The sequence below is a fragment of the Columba livia genome, chromosome 9, assembly GCF_036013475.1.
Source record: "Columba livia isolate bColLiv1 breed racing homer chromosome 9, bColLiv1.pat.W.v2, whole genome shotgun sequence".
Lineage (NCBI taxonomy): Eukaryota > Metazoa > Chordata > Aves > Columbiformes > Columbidae > Columba > Columba livia.
In genome coordinates this window covers 9240335-9261108 of record NC_088610.1, presented here as the reverse complement: position 1 = coordinate 9261108, position 20774 = coordinate 9240335, and the positions used below count along the sequence as shown (strand labels likewise).

Below are 20774 nucleotides of genomic sequence, written 5' to 3'. Positions count from 1 at the left end.
AATCCAAAATCCTGAAGTAAAAATAAAACAGAATACTAATATAAACTCCAGGAAGTGATTTAGTTTTTGTGTTCACTATTTGCATAGGAGTAGAAGGGATCTGCTAGATTACCGAGTTAATTTCTCTGCTGTTGTAAGCAACTGTATCTCACAGTCTATGTATTTCTTAAGCTTCACATGAAAATCCTATTTTTCTCTTTCTAGTTTTAGTGGAAAAGTGTTTCAGAACTTCAGCCTCCTAGTAATCAGAAACTTTAGTTTGTGGGCTGAATTTATTCATTGCTCATTAGTAATCATTTGTCCTTGTGTCATCATTGTCCATTTGCTTAAGTATCTTTTCTCTCGCTTTAGTGCCTAACCTGAATGTATTTATAGAGAGCAATTATATCCGCTCTCAGCATGAATGAGCTTAGAGATGAAAGAGAGAAGGAAGCAAACATGTTGCTTCAGCCTGGACCAGCTGGAATCTCTTTGTTCAAACTCATGTAAAATGTTTTGCAGCAGCTGAATCTGGAAGCAGCATTTGTGCAGCTCATAGCAATATGATACAGATCCAGCCACCTCACAGCCAGATGAGATGGAAATGGATGTATCAAGCCATGGTTGATAGCCGAACATCCATGGGTACTGTGGAATTGAGAACACTAAAACTACAGTTCAACTTAGCTGGAGAATAACAATCTTCGTTGGATTGTGATAAACTTCCATGGTAAGCATTGTAAACATTTGCCACCATTATCATTTGCATTTTTCCTGGTGTTGGGAGTTAGGTATCGGTCTGTATTAGATTATCCCTAGCTGTGTGGCTTATTTTGCAGAGGGAACTCTACATGGTGGTGTCTGCATGCCATAGACTCTGGAGTCAGCAATTCCTTCTGTTCTTCCCCAGAGTTGTGGTAAGGCCACCTCCCAGAGCTCTTCACACTCAACGTAATTGGAGAAGAGCAGGAGGTGCCCATCATATTTCTCAGACTTTGTTTACAGACTTCTAATTGAAAAACAGATTCAATAATTCAGTCATAACACTCTCCACCATGGCATGTATTCAGATAAATGGTTTGAAAGAGGAATCCTTAATAGAAAGACAATTGCAATGAACCAAACTTTTGCTTCATGTCATCTTACTGCCAGAAGCAGCAAGCATAGATGAATAACTATATGAAGTGCTGGATACTTAAAATATGTGATTCCTTTGGGTATAAACCTTAATTACCTGAGAGCAGTTTGTTGTGAATCCATTTTTTTAAAGATTTTAATTTTCATACATAAAGAGCTTTTAGAGCTAAAATGTTTATTCCTCTCGTATATGTGTTTGCACTTGCCATCATTCATGCTGTAATGTATGAGGTTGTTCTGGTCAAAATATTCTTGGGAATCCATGGACTGCAAAAAGAATGGAAAATTAAGAGCCTTTAATTCTGAAGAACATGCATCATGTAAATAAAAATAAATAGAATAAGACACTGGTCATTGTACCTGCAATCAATTAGTTACTCAGCGGAAAGATGTATCTCATCAGTCCTTTTGTTCTGGCAACTAGTGTTTTAGCTTGGATTAAAGCTAAATCCAGCCCTCTCCTTGTAACTGCCCTTTGTGCATCCTCATGTAAGGGCAGAATTTGTACAAATTTGAGCTCTTCTCGCAGTTCAGTACAAACCACGCTGTCTTGCCTGAGGGAGGCAGAGATACAAAAGTATTGCAGGTCAGGGTTGTGGTGCATTGACAGAGCTACATAAGGAAGCTTGTACAATACCTGATTTAAGTGTAAGTTTCTTACAGGATTTTCAGAGAAGATGAGAAACAGAGTGGTTGTCCGAATCCAGTAAGGAAGATGGTAAAACCTCCATGAGGTGCCTGTGTACTTCTTTAATGTTACTGACTGTGTGTAGAACATCCCCAACTCTGTATTGATGATCAGCAGTGTCAAACTCTCCAACTGATGTGAAGCTTCATCTCCTTGAGACCTGCCATTATTTGATTGGTGCTAGCTAGGTGTTGGTATCTAGAAGTCATGGTCCAGATCAGGGTCTGCTGTGCTAGACTCTGCATAAAGCTATCATGAAAAGATCAGCACCACATTGCAGCAATCCCACATTGTTGTGGGATTTTTTGGTTTTTAATTGGAAAAGAAACCCTGCAGATATCCGATGCTCTAGGCGTATGTACAAAGCACATTTAAACATACAATAGGCATTCAAATGGGAACATTATTAATTAAAAGCCTCCATGTACTGTACAAATGGAACGTTCTTCTCTCTACCTACTCAAGTCATTCATTCAGAAAAATCCTGGGAAAATGGTTAGGCTTTGCAATGTGCCCCATAGGTCAATGTATTCAGGCTCCAACAGACCAAGTGGGAGGAGTGAGTTCCAGAACGGGGAAATCTTCATTGCGAACTCCCTCTCAAAAGCAGTGCATTCAGAAACATGCACAGCATGCTCACAGAAAAATGGCTCTAGACCTTTGCCCAGCTCAAGTTTTAAATGGGTCCTTTAATATATGTATATCCAACCAAGGAAGAGATGCTGACCTATGCTCCTGTCTGAAGCACAGCAGTGGGAAGGACTTTGAAGCCCTGTAGGGTTTTCAGACCCACAGCTTGGCTGACTTTTTTTTTTTCTCTGCTGTATATATCCTTACGGTATAGGTTTATACCACAACAGCCCCTTTTCTCTATGCTCAGCTGCCCCATGTCCCCTTTATTTAATAGCAGTGGCATCCTTGAGAGTTAAACTGTCCCTGGGCAGCTCACTGAGTGTATGTTACAAAATGTACCCATGAGAGCTGGTCTCACAACTGTTTGCTTTTTCTGTAGTCCCATGTCAGAAGTCTTCTTTTATTATAGAGATTGGTCAACGTCTGAATGCAGAACCCAGAGCCAAACTTTCCTTATGCTTTAAAGTTTGGTGTTAAATTTCAGATCCATTCCCTAAATCAGACTGGCTTTCAGTGTTCAGATCAGAACAATCCCTATCTTATTTGCCTGCTGACAGCAAAACAGTAGGAAGATTGTCAATACCTCGCTCAGGTCCTAATTAAAAATCCAAACTAAATTTTAATATTTCAAACATTATTTAAAATATATTAAGACAGTCAGTCTGTTGCTGTTGCTCATTACTCTGTCGAAACCTAATATTAGTAACAGCATGTACAGAGGACCTGGAGCATGAATTAATAATGAGGTGCTTGTGCTGGAAAACATGCGAGAGCCTGGTTCCCTGAGTTGGCAGACATCCAGCAGAGACTAGTTTGCTCTTCTTTACACAGTGATCACATCATCTGCTCAACAAAATCATTGGGAAGGAAAGTATTTCTGATTAGTTTACTTCCTCTGATGACCATTTTCCAAAAACAACAAAGACAAGCCATTGGAAATGGGGGGGCCACATCACGTTTTAAAAAAAAACAACCTTTAAACCAATGGCATTGTACTATCGATCAAATGGTAGTAGTGCTGGTATCAGAGTATGGTCCTCGAACAGGTGAGGACCCCCCATGCTCTCAGCTTACCCTCACCTTGTATATGGAGTATCTTCTTGAGGCCTTTGAGGTGACGTTTTAATCAACTCTTTCCCCTTTTCTTATTGCACCAACAGAAAACAAATCCAAAACAGGAATACAGAGAAAAAGCATGTGGCTTGTTAATGCTCTTGGCCTGGACCTAAGGTATTAGTGGTGTTCGCAGGTTTTCTGTAGATATGAGCAAGGACTTGGCAAATCAGGAAAAATGTACAAGCTAGAAAATACATGCATAATTTGTAGTATGCAATACATGTGCATTTATATATAATGTGTATGTGTCTATCATATGTGCATGTAAGAATGCATAATATCCGTGGAAGCTATATTTTTCATATGAGTAATACTACTACAGCTAGATCAATGATGTGGTACAGAGATTAGGTATATTTATTCATATATACACTCACACTCTCTTTCTACGCATGCTTTGCAGGAAGCTGGCTGTCACCTGTCCTCCTGGTGCCCCATGCTGGCCTCCTCTGCCCATGCATGTTTTTCTCCCAAAGGTCAGCCCAGCTACCTTTGTGTATGCAGAAATGCGTTCAACATTTGTAGAAAACAAATGTCAGTTATTGAAGCTGTTTGTGCCCTGAAACTTTAGCTGTGCCCTGGTCTTACATGCATTTTTCCTTTACTATTACCCACAGCGCAGGGTTCAGTTCTGTAGCTACTGCCTTGTTCTCACCCTGTAAATTAAAAGGTGTGAAGGAGAAGGAAATTTTCCTGAGTAAATGAGAGGAATTATTACATAATTTTGTGTAATTTTTGATGCAGGAAACAATTTTCTCAGCGCACCTGTTGAGGGGAGAAACAAGGCTGCTTCAACCATCAATCTGTGGGACCTCAGAGCTCAGGCTGAAAGCAAAGGTGAAACGAAATACGAAAATTGCAGTGCAGCAGAAGAGGAGTCAGCTATCTGAGGGCCTCTGCTGAAATCCCATCTTTCGGGTAGGGTTTCTTGTGCATTTTCGTGTTTTGGTCACCTGACAGTAGCTCTCTGGCCTAATTGGTTTCCTAGTTAACAGACTAAGTAATGATGTAACCAGAGTGTGTGGGAACCAGACCTGTGTGACAGATACAAATTTTCCCAGCCACACTAATTTTGCCTGCTTACCTGGTTTTGCTGCTGGTTATCTAGAAACTTGAACTACTTAAGGGTTATAATGAGCTTAGTAAAGATTGAGACACAGCTTAGTCATTTAACGTAAAAGTATCCCGAGACATAAAATATATTAACTTGTGAAGTTCAATTATTTTTGTTACTAAACAACACTATATTTTAATAGATGTGTCTATGTCTACAGCTTTTATTTACTCTTTCTGTGGTTGCCTGAAGTGCGAATTAATTGTTTGTAGCCTAAAGAAGCAGATCAACTCTGTTCAATTACAAGCGTGTCTCGATAACCATTTTCCGCTCTTCTCTGCCCGCCATTCCCAAGTGCTCTCACAGTGTTTCTTGTTTCTGCTGGTGATTTTTTGTAGCTGAATGTTGTTGCTATTGCTTGTATGACAATAAAAGGATTTCAGAGAGGTTCCAGCTAAAATCAGGGTCCTGTAGAACAGGGCAGTGTATAAACCTATAATAAGAACCGGTCTTCTAGATGCAAAGTGGTTTCATCCTAAGTGCCTCAAACAGAGGTGGTTTGGTGGAGAGGAAAGCTTTGCAGCCTCAGAGCTGAGCCCTCAAGACAGGAGTTTTAAAAATAATCAGCCTGAGAAACAGCCTCATGTAACATAACCAAAGTAATTTGGGAAGGGAGGTGAGAGGGAAAGAGAACACCTGGCATGGAGGAGGCCTGACGAGCTTCCTTCTCTGTATGGCCGGCAAAGAATGAAGGGTTCAAGACTTCTCTCTGCTGTGACATAAAATCCTGGTAACTACATACTGAGGAAAGCTAATATTGGGAGCAGATTGAGCTGGGGATGTGCCTGGCACTTGGCACTTTTGGGGTCCTCAGGCACTCCTGTTTGCCCATGCAGAAAGGGCCACATCTCTGCATAGCAGCTAAATGTTTTCTAATGGGTCAGAGCATCCAAGTTGCTGGTGGAGGGGCTGCAGAGCCTGGAGCAAACTTCACCACGATCCCACTGGTTAGTGTTCTGCAGCAAAACATAGCTAGTACAGCCTGTGTCTGACATCCTTTAACAGGCAGGAAGAAAGTTTTCTGTTTGTTTGCACGCAGTTAGCTGTTCTTTCACTTTGCACTCACAGACATATCTAATAAATGGAAGAAACTGAGTGCAGAAGCAAGAAGCTGGACTCCTAAGGTGATGTGAAGCTGTTTTATGTTTTCCTTCAAAATAGTACTCTTAAATGTGATGACAGAAATAATGAAAGTAGCAAGGCTTTGCATACACTTGATGTGGTTAATCTAGTCAGTAAACGTGATGTTAAAAAAAGGACACCCCATGGTGTTTCTGTACTTTTCTGTTTGTAGTTTATACGATGCCTAATGCGTATGCAATGGATCTGGGGCCTGACATCTATTTAAACTCTTTGGGAGCAATATCAAACATTAATGGGGATTAGTGTTAGAACTGGTGTAAACATAGCAAACAATCTGCTGTAAGAGTATGCTCACATTTCCATATGTTATGTAGGTAAGCAGAGCCACCGAAGAGGAAAGAAACCCTGCAAGGTAGTTCTCAGCTAACTACTCCTAGGGTTGGTAGAGGCAGACACTAGTAGGGCACAACTATCTCATGATATCAGTATCTGCATACTCATAAAATTCTCTGTCTAGAGCTGCAATTTAGTTCTGTGAAAGGCAAGAAAGATTTAAAGATATGCAATTCCATTGTGCAAAACCACTAAAAAACATATAAAAATGATTTAGTACTTCCAGGTGCACTATAATTCTTGGCAGAAAAAGCTAATTCCAGGTGTGTAACTTCAAAAAAAAAATCCAACAAAAATCCAACCCTGTTGTCAAACTTGGATAAAACAATCAAGTTAGAAAAATAGAAGCTAAACTAGGAACAAAGTCCAAAGTACAACTGTGGAAAGACAGCCTCTCCATTGAAGAAATTATTACATATAGCTGAATCTCTCTATTACTTAAGTAAACATAGCTTTTTCTGGGCAATATTTCAAAAGAGATAAAGCTTTGGCATGCATGAGCATATAGAAAGATGACATATTCGCAGTGGGAGGTATGAGGTGGGGTTTCCAGTAGTGCCAAAATCTGTCTCACATATACGTGCATAGATCCAAAGCTGCTGAAGCGAAGAGCAAATCTTTCCACTGTCTTCAACTACCTTTGTATTCAGTGTTCACTCGTGTTAGGAGAAAGGGGGAAAAATACGATTGTTTCCTTATTTGCGGCCAAATCACTTACATGTTTTCCCTCCTCCTTTTAAATCTGAGAAATTCTTGTCATTGACTTCCTCAGGGGTAGGTCCTTAATCAACAGATCAAATTATAAGCTGTACCACAAAATGGAAAATACTATTGTACCAGCTAAAGTTATTTGCTTCAGCAACACATGTGGTACAGGATATTATTATTCCATAATAGAATACACATTGATTCATTTGACACATTTTTTTTTAAAAAAGAGCTTTTATTCGTATGATGTGTTTATGGACAAATATGCGTTGAATGCTTTATAACTCCTATTATGGTTTGGTTTTATTTCCACATGTTCAGATGAAATGACCATTAATGCAACTAGAACCCTACAGCATTAATAGAAGTTCTTATAGTTGGTGCCAGTTTTATATCCTGCGGTAGTAGTTGCCACTATATTAATATCCTACAGGTAAAGTTAATTATATATTTTTTAAAAACAACATATTTTGCAGGCTCTATGCAGTTTGATATAGTGTCACACTTAGTACACATCAGTTTTGCATCTGAATTAAAAGACCCAGGGAATTGTACCGGATCAGATCTCCAGGTAAATAGGTTTTACAGAAATCCATGACCACACAGAAGGAAAATGGACACGGCAACATTGTCTCCAAAATGTAATTGTGAAAACTCTTTTGGAGTCAGAATACTAGCCACTCTAGAGACAGATTAGTTGGGAAAGTCTGGTTTTCCCTAAAGGCTGGACCTTCTGCTGCCGTGCTCAGCGGCTGGGTGTGCAGCAGGGTATTTGGTTCAATTTGCTTCTGTGAACCAAAGCGTTTTCCCTTGCTATAACCTCGATTTAACAAAAAGGGGCTTGAGAAACCAAATCCTTTCTCAGTCACGCGATCGCTCCCTGACTTTCAGGACTGCTGTCACCCACAGGAGCCTGTGGCAACCCGTGGGCACGCTGGTGATACAAAAATAACGCAGGTGAATATGCAAACCTTCTTGCCCTTGCCTTGAGACTGCTGGGCTAGATGGCTTATTGCAGAGGAGCAACAAGGTGTGACTCTGTGCACAGGGAGAAGCAATTAACAGCCCAGCTGCAACTGCACAGGCCTTTCTATAGTCTCTCTCTTTTTCCCACACATACTACGTGCACATTGGGGAGGGGAAGGGGCTTTTCATTTCCTTTCTCTGCTCGCTGCTGTGATTGCACTAAGTCGGCACAGAGATCCTTATCTCAAAGTAGAAAGTGAAATCTCCAGTTTTGTTGCTGTTTGAGTGCTGTGTAACATCTAGGGAGTTCAGCAAGCACTGATTTTACTTTCATGGCATCACTGTAAATTAGAAGTGCTTGTTCTCTCCAGACCTCAGCATTAGGGTAGTCAGGGTCCCAGTGGAGTAAAGGAATATCAAACCCTGCAGGAAGTGGTACTGCTTTGTTTTTGAGACATTCTGATAAATCTGTTTCCCACTGAAAATCATTGAAGAGACGTTTTAATTTTTACCTATCATTTCAGACTCTCCAGACTATTAAGGCTGCATAAATATTAAAGACTTGTTATTTACATTAGAATCATTATCTTTATAGATATCGGTGCTTGTTAGATGATTCATAATGCATAATTCATTCAACCAATCCTGCCCATTCCTGTGTTTGTTATTCACCTGCAAACAGACTTTGATTTTTACAAATTTGTTCATTATTCAAATAATTCCAGGCTGTCTTCACAAGCATATTTGAGTGGTCTCCTTTGCTCAAAACCTATTGTCTCCTACCATATTTTTATCAATTTGCTTCTGTTGTTCCTTGCAGAGTGTAACTGAACATTTAATAACAGACCTGAAACTCCCCCTGATTTTAATCAAGATTTACAGGATATCTGTGGGGATTCACACTAATGCTTCCAAGGCTGCCATGTAGCCAGTGACAAGGTGTGCTCTCTGGTTGTTTGTCTAGCAAGCTCTGCCTTTTATTCCCACTTTCTAGAAACACAATAATTAATAAAGTTCTGCAGCATGTGGCCAGGTTGTAAAGTCTGGCAAACTAACTTTGGTGTTTACATACAAAGCAAGCGTGATAAGATTTAGGTTTCCCTACACCACAGCAAAACATGGTTCCATGAGAGCGCACCAGAGTGGATTTGAGAGATTTGGTTTGGATCTCCAGCCAACCATCTCCGTGCAGGGCTCCTTCCCCCTGTGCCTTGGTTTTCTCCTCTGTAAATTGGCAGCAATGTTGCTTGAGGAAGATCTTGCTCTGTAGAGACCACAAAGAGTCAAAAACACTCCCGGACTCTAACTTTAGGCCTAGGTTATGTTGCTTCCCCTGAGCTACCTGAAAAGAGAGCTGTGAGAAGATTCTCCATTGGTTTCTGGCCATGGGGCTGTTGTTCTGAAAGATCTCCACACTGATCCCTCACTGCCTGTTAGAGAAGCTGGGAGAGGTTCACCATCCCATAGCTTAGTAATGCACCTGAAAAACCCTGCTAGGCTTCTATAAAGAGAAAATAGTGCAGAAAATAAGGTGTAGTGTGTTTGCCTCTGATCTAAATACTTTGATCTTTAAGATAAGAATAGGGGGAAAGTTCTTTTTGTCTTCTATTCAGTTCATCACTATTCATCATTAGTTTATTTTGGATGCACTTCTGAGAAGATGCTACCTGCACAATGGGAAAAAAGAATTCAATACAATGAGCAAAATTGAAATCGGTAGTAAGGAACTGATTTTGTTATCTGAGTCTACAAATAAAGGATTGTAACAGATCACAACAACTAAAATTGCTTAAAATGTTTGAAGAAAAAATTTCTTACAGATTTTTTGAAAAAACAAAAGTACACAGTGCAAGTTTTACTCTTTTTAGAATCTCAGAGTTAAATTTCAAGATTAAAAAATGTAAGCCATTTTTGTTTAAATTCGGTTTAAAACACAATTTTTGGTGTAGTTAGCAAAAAATACTTTTAAAATTTTCCTGGTGGTTGCTCTCTCCATTATAGACTTGTCTCAATATATTTTGTTTTCTTCCCACTAGAGGTAAAGGAAGAGAGATGATTTTTATAAACATTGCAACCTTAGAAATTGAAAAAAAAAAAAAAAAGCAGTAAAATTCGAATCAGAATCTTCTCTTCTAGATTGTCAGCTAGAAAAATATGACAAATGGCCTTGAATGAAATTTTCCTCCTAATTTCAAATGTTTCACTCTACAACTAGGCTCTTGTAAAATATTATTTTCTAGTTAAGAGTGACAGTGATTCAGCTATTTAACAAACACAGGCACAGTCCCTAACTGTCCTTGGTACCTACTAACCACAATGTTCACTTTGAGCAGTAAAAAATGAAGTTGACTTTTACATCGGGAGGTTTACTTTTACGTTGTTCCCAAGAGGAATGAGGTAAGCCTTAGCATTCCTGCAATATTTTTGGATTGAATATATGAAGGTAGAGAACATTCACCTAAATCCCTCAGTGTTTCTCAGGTCACATCCGCACCCAGGCTCACGCCAACTAAAACGTTCGGGCATGCCCGGTGTGGCACCTTGGGTTGGCGTGTTATGGAGATAAAGAGTAGCTCAGGCTTTTTTTCTGGAGATCAGAACTCAAACTCCACCCAGCCACTGGGGTGGCTTTGGAGGAGCGGCAGCAGTTCCATGCATTTCAGGGCCCGGCATTGCAGTTCTGATCCAAGCTTAGACCCGCCAAATCGCAGTCTGCAGCAAATCGATGATTTTCTTCATACCTGACTCAAACTCGACTGATAATGAATTATGAAGAGAAACAGAGTCCACAGAATACAACAGCCTCTTAAACTAGTCTCCTGATGAGCGATGAAAAGCATCAAAAGTGAGAAACTACAGTACTGATGATTTTCACTAGTCCTCACTTATCTTTCTTCCTTCTTCTCTTACTTATACCATGAGTCATCCAACATCCGATGCTTGGGGACATCATGTGTTATTTTGTCCCTTCCTCATGCAATGCGTTCACACAAGCCCTGTGATCCCAGCCGAGCCCTGGCCAAAATGGCTCAGCTTCCTTCCCAGGGTGCTGGAGCACCAGGAAGAAAGGTTTGTTCAAGGTCTTGGCTCCCTCTCCTGGCTGGCTTTGTAGCAACTTAAAACGAGATTTTAGCCCTTCAAAAATTAGTGTTTGCTCACTGCCAATGCTCACTTGAAACAAGAGAGAAGAGCACTCTACTGAGGAGACTCTGCTTAAAAAAATAATTAGAAAGTTGGAAGCTAATCTCACTAAAAATATAGTTCTCTGAAGTAAAATCATCATATTTTTGACTATTTGAAAATGTTTTCCTCCTGCCAAGACTTCTTGAATGCCACAAACATGTGAGAAAGGGTTTGTTGTTTGGTTTTTTTTATTATTATTTTGTTTGTTTTTCTGAATTATCTGTACCTTCTGACCTGCAGACTCTAGACTTCTGCTCAGTAAATGTCCTACTAAAGGCTGTGTGTCATCCTTAAACAGTGGTAGCATTCCCCCTACCTGCTAATTGCTTTATTTGTCCTTACTGCTTCCGTCCCCTCATCAACAAAAGCTTTAGCATAAAGGGCAATGAGGTAGAACATGACAAGGACAGTGGGAGCCAGAAGAGTGAATACTTCTGTAATTACACAGTAGCCTGGAGTAGCTCTTCTCAAATCAATTATGTAGCCTGGATTGCCCAAAACTCTGAGGACAGAGCTCTTGTTTTAATTTGCCTATGGAGCTATGTGCTCCAATAATGGGTGAAATTTTTGCTTTGTTACCAATTGCTTTTTATCAGAATCCACATAATTCCTTCCTTATTTATTTTTATCTAATTACTTTATTAATAATATATTGTACTTAGCACAGCTACAAACTAGTCATTGCAAATTGCTTTGCAAGCAAAAACAAATTGAGGTTTGATATTATCTTGTTGCAAAGGTAGTGACATGTACATTTTTCAACTGAGGCAAAGAATTGAAATGTGTAGTGATTAGAAAAAGCAACTGGAAAACCACCCATCAAATCCTGAGAAACTGTAGTGGCAAATTAAATTGCTGGATAAGCTAAGAACTTAAGTCAGGAATCGCAACATTCAGCCCAATCTCTGCACTTTCTGTGCACTCTGCAGCATTGTCCTTTTTGGGAGTTTATAATGGACATAAACCTGGATGAGATAGAAACAAAATATTGCCAGTGTCAAGAGGATTCTGGAAGTTTTGGAGGCTGATCTGTGGTGCTGCTAAAGAGTTTACTAAATAACATACTGCATATAACATGGACCTTTACAGGATTAAGGAGAATGAGCATCTTTATTGGTAACAGATTTCACAACTCCATAAAGTTCTCTTATCTTCTAAAGCTTCTACCTCTTGTTGTTACAGAAGTCAGTACCAGAACTTCCTCGGCATCCGTGACTGTGATTTGGCCCACATGGTGGTCACTGCCCTGGTGTGTTTCTCCTTTATTCCTTCCCTGTGGGACACTGAGCAGAAGCTGTTTCCAAACACCTGGGAAAGTTTGGAACCAGGTAAAAACTTGCTTTTGATGCCTATTCATAAATGAACTACCAATATGTAATGAACAACTAGAGTACCAGATGTCTTACTTAAGCAAAGACTTCAGTAATGCTGTAGGAAAAGATAAAATAATTTTTAAGATATATTTAAAAGGCATTAGAGCCATTGCCTGAAAGGACAAATATACGGGAGGCAGAAGGGTGGCTAGTGAAGCTGTTCAGGTAACTGGGTGTTCAATAATAGAGATGTGTATACAATAACTCATGTGAAGGTCTGAAGTGAAATTTTGTGCAAAATTTTGGGCAACTAAAACCCTGAAAAGTATTTCATATTTCACTGAAAAGCAGTTTCAAGCTTCCTAGGCATTTCTAATTAACTGCAAATAAATTTAGCTGAAAACATTTTTAGATTCTTAGTTTAAAAAAAAAAAAAAGAAAAAATTAACTCAATACCCATTCATGAAAAGTTCGTGATGATAATGTGCATTTCTCAGTGAAAAAAGGTTTATCTGGAAAAAACGTGTCTGGCTGTAGCCATAACCTTATCTGCATAACCTGTAATAGAATAACTATAGCTATAGAAAGACTTTTGTTCTTTTTGGCACAGCTGATCAATTAGATGCGTAGGATGGAGTTACAAAAGCTCTTACAGTTTGCAGGAGTTGTTTTGCTGTTCATGGCTCTATGAGCAGCACAGTGCTATAAATGAAGTTATGACAAGTGAATGACATTTTGAAAACTGAGTTGTTCTTCTTTATGTCATATAGCTGAAGACCTCAATTGCCACTGGTTTCCCATAGGATTTTGATGCCACAGAAATGCACATGAAAGGTCAGTTCTTGCTTTAGTCTGCCATGGTTGGGGAAAATAAAGGTGATGGTGTTATACCTGTTTTATATTCAGGGAGCTGAGGTACAGAGGGTCAGGCTAATTTTTATTCTGTTTTGTTGGGGTTTTTTTCTTCTTTTTTTTTGGGGGGAGGGGAGTTTGCTTTTTTAAACCGGGCCAATTTTTTAATAAGCTTTTTATATTATTTTCTATTTTTGATGCTTTCACCATCACTATGTCACCTTTTCATCAGCAGCCCTCATTGGCTGTAACTAACTTACCCAAATTCTCTGAGGAGGTCAATCGGAGAGCTGGGAACTGAACCCTTCCTATCTCTAATGACAGTCAATGCACACCTCTAGACAGGGAATAGATATAAACCTTCATCCAAAATCCATGTCAGGTTCAAAACCACCTTTTAAAAGACAGCTGACCTACTGCAGGATTACAGTTTCAGGTGAAGCAAGACAGAGCCAGAGCCAGTCCTTACTGAATAACCTGCTGTGTGCCAGGTGAAAGCAGCACAATTTCAAGGCTACGTGCCCTTAGAAAGTCCAGTGATCCCATGGAGAGCGAATAATCGACAGGGAATGAACAAGTACGTCTTACAAGATTTTTCTCTAGTCAAATTGGGTGCCAGTAAAATAGTCTAAAGAATCAAAACTGAAAAGTTTAGTAATTTATTTATGCACAGAAGTCCAGTAGCTGGAGTGCAGGCTTGTCACTGGAGCGTCAACTCTTGTGCCTGGGCTCCCAGTCATCTCAAAAGGCAGCACCCTTTTTATCACTCATTACATTTCACTAGGCAAATCCACATGCATTATCATTCTGATATTAATTTACCATGTTAGCCTCTGCTGTAATGCCCAGATGGTCAAGAGAGCACAGAATAATGGTCATTTGGGAGGAGACAGTATTACATGGTTAGATAGAAATCACTCCTTTAAGGATTTATAGGAAAACAGTTGGTGCAGTATAGTGTCCAGCTACTTCCCCAAGTACTGGTAACGCATTGGTGAAGGCACTAACCCATTAAGGTTTGAGTCAGTCTCCCCCTTATCTTAGAACAGCCACCAAATAGCATTCTCGCAGTATTAACTTTCTGTCACTTCCAGCTCAAGATGTGACCTAGAATAAAAGGCTTCCTATCTCCCCATCAGCTTCGCTAACTATTCTCTCTCCAGATGCATGTTAATTTTGTGCCTTCATTTCACAGAGCACAACTGAAAATGAAGCGATGGCCTCGTAGCAATATTCTTCCAACTAAAAGAAAACATTTGTATTGTCAAAGTTAAAGCTAAGAAAGCTAACATATAGTTTCCAGAAACTTCAGATGTTAAGGAGCACACAGCCTTACCACACAGGTTGCGGGCAAGTGCATTGTAGAGTTTTTTCTCTCTCATATATCACATTTGCTAAGTTAACAGAGCAAAAATAACACAGTTCTCTGTTTCTTTAAAGATTTGGCTCTTTTTCATAGCTGTGTGCTGCATGCATACTGACATAACATCCCCCTGTCCTTAAACAGCCCCCTCCCTCCACAAAACAAGATCGATTTGTAAAACTTACTATTGTCATTACCCACAGCCCGTACGGACAGACAGGGGCTCTGCCTGCACTGGGGCCGTGCTGAACGGGGCAAACTCCCCGTTCTGCTTTCCCAAACCTGGAGGCAGAAAGCAGAGATCATCTCTGCTTCGTGTTGCTGGTACAAACTGCAGCCAAACAAACTGTCTAAAGCAGCATATTATACTCAGTGTTTATGCTGAAGGTCACTTCTTACACATCTAAAAGTAAGAATAATGAATATGACTCAAGTATTGGTGAAGAATAATATATGAACCCATTTCTGTGTGGCCAGTCTGACCTGTGGAGATGTGCATTTGGCTTTTTAACTGATATACGTGACTTTTTTCTTTGCCAGTGCAATCCTCACTCCATGTCTGTGCTCTCCCATCTCTTTTCACGTGTGGCAGGAGTGGCTGCTGCAGTCAGCAGGTTTTTCCCTCCTGTTGCAGCCTAAATTACACCCCCACAACACTGCGCTGGAGGACTGGAAACCCAAGGGGTAGGAAGGGGCTGTGAGTAGCCCGAACACGCTGGGAAAAAGCATCTTTATCACTAGGAAAGCAGAGAATGCCAAAAGAGCTAAGTCTCCCTTCCTCCAAATCTTTTACCTTTGAGGGTTGTATTTTTTTTTTTTAAGGGGGAAGAAGGCGGGGGGAGCAAAAATGCTGACCTTAATTAATGGAAGGCCCACTAGACCCGAAGGAAAAGGTTTGGCTCTCAAGGCTCGGGCCTCCCCCTGAGCCTCTCCTGGGTGTAATGAGAGAGCTCAGCTTCATTACTGGCAGCTGAGGGGAAGGGTCAGTGGGGCTGGATTTGCAGGGCCCTCATTGAGGGATCACTCCATGCTGAGAGGAGCTGGCCATGCTCTTGGACACCTGGTCATTAACATTGCTAATTAGCGGCCATTAATCAGGGCCCTGGGTTTTTTGTTGTGTGTCACCGGCTCAGAGGAACCAAGTGAATAAGAAGATTGTTTCATTACCTCCACAAGAGGTGGAATGAAAGCGGTTCCCATCAGCTCAAGATGAGCTGAATTAAGGGAAAGGTTAGACAACAATTTAAGATGAGCTGCCGAGGGGGAGCTGGGGGACCTGAGCTGTCCTCTGAGAGGAAAACTAGTCACCTATAATTAAAGAAATCTTCCACAACCTCGCTCTAATCACCGTGTGAGCTTCTCACCAAAACCCCTATCTTTTGCGTTGGAAGGACCCTAATTTATCTGTTGATGAAGTTCCAATCTTGACAAGTTTTCATTCCATGGGAATTTAGCAACATATCTACATATATATATATAAATACAAGTGCATATATAAGTATATGCTCACATAATGTGAGTCTATCTTTGCATTTGTTCGTTATATTTATATGAATCAGAGGATGCTTTTTACCGAGCCAGCCATGGGGAGGGGGAAGGGACAAATACAAATCTATGTTTAAAATTATCTATGTCATATTTATAATTTTTTTTTTTTTAGTTGTATGTAAAACGTATATCTATATATTTCTATTTTCTGTGCTACGGCTGTGAAAGCACTGAAGAAATACGGTCTGTTTTGGTAGCTTAAAAATGACATGGGAAAAATGATAGTTATTGGTGTACATAGGAAAAAGTAAAGAATTTAATTAGCAACCAGATTGTTAAAATGCAGTGTTCTCCTCCCATGCTCTATTGTCTAACTTTGGTGGAACAGGTGCCTAATTTTCCTAATGGGATACATTTTAATTGACAAAGTAGTTTGATTGCTTTACACCAATTTTCAGTTTCTCGCTTACTTTTAATATAATAAACTCTTTATCTCTGCGAACTCAGATGCCCTCAAGAAAGTAATTAGAAGCAGGTTTTATCTGCCTGTCTTTTTTTACAAACCACTTTTTGATTTCTAAAACCAACTAACCAAAAGCTTGATTTGTTCTGCTGATGTGTGAGAGCCAGTAACTTTTAGTCATATGCACTGAGCATTTCAATCAAGTTGTTTGCATACCCATTCATTTTGGAAAGACTCTCAAAATGGATTACAAACATTGAATTGTAAGAGGAATAAAATAATTAAGGAAGGACAAGTGGAAGTTAAAAATATGCCTAAGGATTCACAACAGTTATTGGATCATTCTCATCATGGGGCATAAATTCCTTCTTGTAGTTTCAAAGGACTTTATTCACTAAGGCGCGTTGCCTTTCGTAACAACACAAAGTAAAACCGTGTTTCTTATGTATGTGATTCTCTTTGTAGAGCTGTGAGATTGGTTAAAAATGTCCATAAAACTAATCTTTGGAGCATTTCAGCTGGTCTGGAATTCTATAATATAATTTCTAGGACTTCATGGGAAAGTTGAAGGCTCAAGGGGAAATTATACAATGAACAGCTGAGAAAAAGTTGCATTCTGGCACAGAATCATGCAAATGGGGCACATTCTTCAGTTTTCTCATGACGGATTGTCTCTGAAACTACTGAGCCAAGTTGCTGAAATGCTAATGAAGGAGAAGCATCAATGAGCAGTGTCATCCTGGGGGCTTCTGAAGGGGACAGAGTAGGAGACGGAGGGAGGGGGCGAGGGGGGAAGGAAGGAAGGAAGAAAGAGAGAATGAAAAGAAATGGAGCAGGAGGAGTTTCAAATATTGGGGCTGGCCCACTCTTAAGATTAAATGGAGGGGGAAAAAAATAGAGCTGTGATGAACTCTGATGAACAAGTCCCTCTTGGCTTATAAAACTAATAAAAGCACTTACAAGCCGAAGAGTCTGGCTTGGGGATGGGGGGAAGTGAGCATGGGTGCTGCAAACATTGGGGGCCACCCTTCTGTTTGATACGTGGGTGAGACAGGTGTAAAGAGAACAGGATCCCATTGCAAAAGTGTAGGGCAATGGTACTTAATAATAGGTCTTTTACTCGGCTATAAAAATTGTTATTATTTACAACTTTTTAAAAAGCATTTTCCTTACGACACAGACGTCGTGCACTTCAGTTGGTAAAGTAAAACAGTTACTTTTCCCCCAATAGATAGCTGAGCATTATGACCAGATACTCCAAAGCTCAGTTATGAATGCTTCTTAAAATATTTGACTTACAAATATTAGATCTTGAAACACATTTATATTAAAAATACCCAGCAGGCTCCATTTAGCAGATTTTTGAAATTATTGTGTTCTCACTCAGACACCAGCATAAATGGCCAAAGATCTAAGCAAGTTGGTACTATGCTGTTTTGAACATCTGGCTGAATGTTGTTTCCAGTCAGTGTTCCTATAGGCACTGCTGGGTGCTAAGCGCTTTAAAATATGGCCCTCAGCACTCCAGATGCAACGTGTGTTATTTAAACTTGCAAAAGGGCTGTGAAAAGCTGGCAGCTGCAAAGCAACAAAATCCAGTCATCTGCCCTTTGTCCTCATCACTGGTGAGAATAGAAAATTAGTAGATTTAAGTGTGCGGGGAGGGGAGGAAACCAAACTCTCAACGTTTGGGTGAGTATGAGGCCAGGCTGTGCAGTGGATGTGTCACTGGACTGGCGCTGTAAAGCCCTTTGGTATTGACCTCATTTGTAACCTCTGGCAAGCCCCTTCATCCATTTTTGTTCCCTTTTCCACCTTTTGCCTCAATGCGTATATTTAAATTTGTTGAAATGAAGATAACTACCTCTTCCTATGGCTTTTTATGTTGTCTACCAGGATAGGGCCCCAGCTTTACCTGGGGTTTTCTGATGCAGCTCAAGTACAAGCAGAGATGAAAACGGTATAGCAGAATTGCACGAAATCTGTTCTTTAGAACAATTTGGGAACAGCTGTGCTATACTGGGCCCGCAGCAAATAGGTATTTTACTGTTGTATGAAATTGTGCTTTAATTTCTGCTTTCATGGTGTTTTTCTACTTCTTTCAAACCTCAGCAATACTTGCAGGCTTAGTTTCACAAGCAGATTTTACATTGGGTACCTGTATGTGCCCATGCAAATCACTGGGTTGTATTTGCCTGCCCACATAGTGTTATTTTTTTTAAGTTTGTGTTACGTCTTGTGGCATTATTATAGCCTCTAAGAGCTCTAGGCACAGAGCGGGACTCACACAAACACCAGTTTCCCTGGTGCTACAGTAAGAGCAGGAGACAGCAGAGAGATGCTGGTAGATGTGGGAACACCAGAGCTCTCCTGCGTGCAGTCCCGTGGCCAGTGGGTTGAGGCTGGTACCAGCACACCAGTGACTGAGGTATTGCCCACTATTCTGGGTTGTTTTGTAGGAGAGATTTTGCAAACGATATGCTCCCAGGTGACAGATATAGCCCACAGGTATTTTTGATCAAAACCACTGTGACTTAGACCACAAGGGTCAGACTTGACCTGGAGCTGGGTTGACCATTTGATACTTAATGAGAGAATGGACCAGCCATGGAGGAGGCACTTAAAGCATAACTGGCATGTGAGGAAACCTCCTTGGGTGACTGGCCCTGATCCCCCGGGGTAGGAATTAGAGGAGGAGAGAAGGGAGCAACTCCTTCCTCATGTAGTCCACCATAGCCACACAACCCATATTGCTGCTGACCTGCAGGGAAAAGGCTGGTGGCCACACTGAGGTGTACACATTGGAATATGCAGCCTATCTTCTTCCTCAATGATATTGCAATGACTGTAATTAAAGTGATTATAGATGCTAACTGTCGCTTCCAGGATGCATGCCACCTTGGCTGAATCCAGCCTCTCAGCATGAAGCCCTGTCCTTCTATGCAGTCGTGTCCCAGACTGAGACAGGGCATGGTCCCATGCCCAAGGACCTCAACACCTTCCCCACCACTGCAGACATCTCCCAGCACCTGGTGCACCCCACTCTGCTCCCAGGCAGAGCACGTTGCCTCCTGCAGACCTTTTTGGTAGCAACGTAGGACTATGCCTAACTAGATATTTACTCCTCCTTCACTGCTGGCCTTTCTGAAATATTTTTTGCACCCCTGCAGGTGTTGAGGGATTTCTCTCATTCTGAAAATCCTGCTTGTGCTCCTCCTTCGTTTCACTGGTTTCCCAAGGTCAGTGCCATAACTTTCTGGTTTGTCCTGGAAGGAAAATGGTACCCAGCTGCACTGTTAAAAAAGCTGGTAAGTGCTGAGATGAAAATATGAGCTGTGGGGTGTAGGGTGGTTATATAGTTCTGTAACTACTGGAAAGTATGTGTGCATTGAGAGAGGGAAGAGAAAGAAAAGCTGTTTGGGTTTTATTGCTTTGATTTAAATAAAAAAGAGATTCCTTTATAAGAGCTGGAGGTTCTTTGGTACTTGAGGAGGTTTTACGATGTTCTACCCAAGCAGCACTGAAACAGTAAATGAATGAATTATAGCAAAGTAACCAGAATGCAGGATAGGCGATCATGGCACAAAGCAGAGATAACAAAATAAAAAATCCATACATAAGTAAACATGGATGAACAAGAAGAGCCTGAAAGTGCAACTAAGGGCAGTCTGGGTCCAATGAGAAAGCACTTATATTGTAACTCAAAGTTTTGATTTTATCTAATAAAAAAGTTAAATAACATTCTTTACCTCTCAAATGGCATTTTTCTAAAGTGTGGGGTTGTCTGAAAGCAGGACTTTTGCTCAGAGGGTCATCTCAAATGTGTTATAGTGTACATAGTGGTATGATTACGGTGAACAAGAATTAGAAGATCCTAAAACGCGCTGACAGCCCCTAACATGCCTTATTGTGCTCCAGTTCTCCAGCTCGTATGGTACAGTCAGGAGGACCACCCACAGTTCATAACAGCCATAATGGAAAATTGTATAGGCTAGTCTAGCCAGGCATAATTGGATGGGCAAGAAATTGAGTTTTCCAGCTTTCAGAGCTGTTTATTTGACCTCTTTTAATTTTAGCTAAGATGGAATAATACATTTCTCGAGGAAATATTCAGGCATTGTCACTTTTTAGCCTAATAAATCTCATCATCAAGAGTGTCTGTAAGACATTCACATTTCTAATGGCAAAGAACAGAAACTCTTTTGACATTATAGATTAGATTTACGAGAGTTGTACTGTCAACAGCACTTACACTGAAGCAATTGAACTGCTTGAAGGTTTTATAGGAACCAAAA

General features: G+C 40.4%; 1 long non-coding RNA gene across 2 annotated transcripts in view; it reads left to right on the top strand.

Moving 5' to 3' along the window:
• Positions 1-505: 505 nt before the first annotated feature.
• The window catches only part of LOC110361830 (uncharacterized), a 63690-nt gene continuing 43421 nt past the window's right edge, over positions 506-20774 (top strand). For both annotated transcript variants that reach the window (XR_010474642.1, XR_010474641.1), the window contains exons 1-5: positions 506-709; positions 4298-4471; positions 12183-12328; positions 13084-13147; positions 19650-19787. This is a non-coding gene — a long non-coding RNA (uncharacterized LOC110361830). The remainder of the gene's footprint in view (positions 710-4297; positions 4472-12182; positions 12329-13083; positions 13148-19649; positions 19788-20774) is intronic.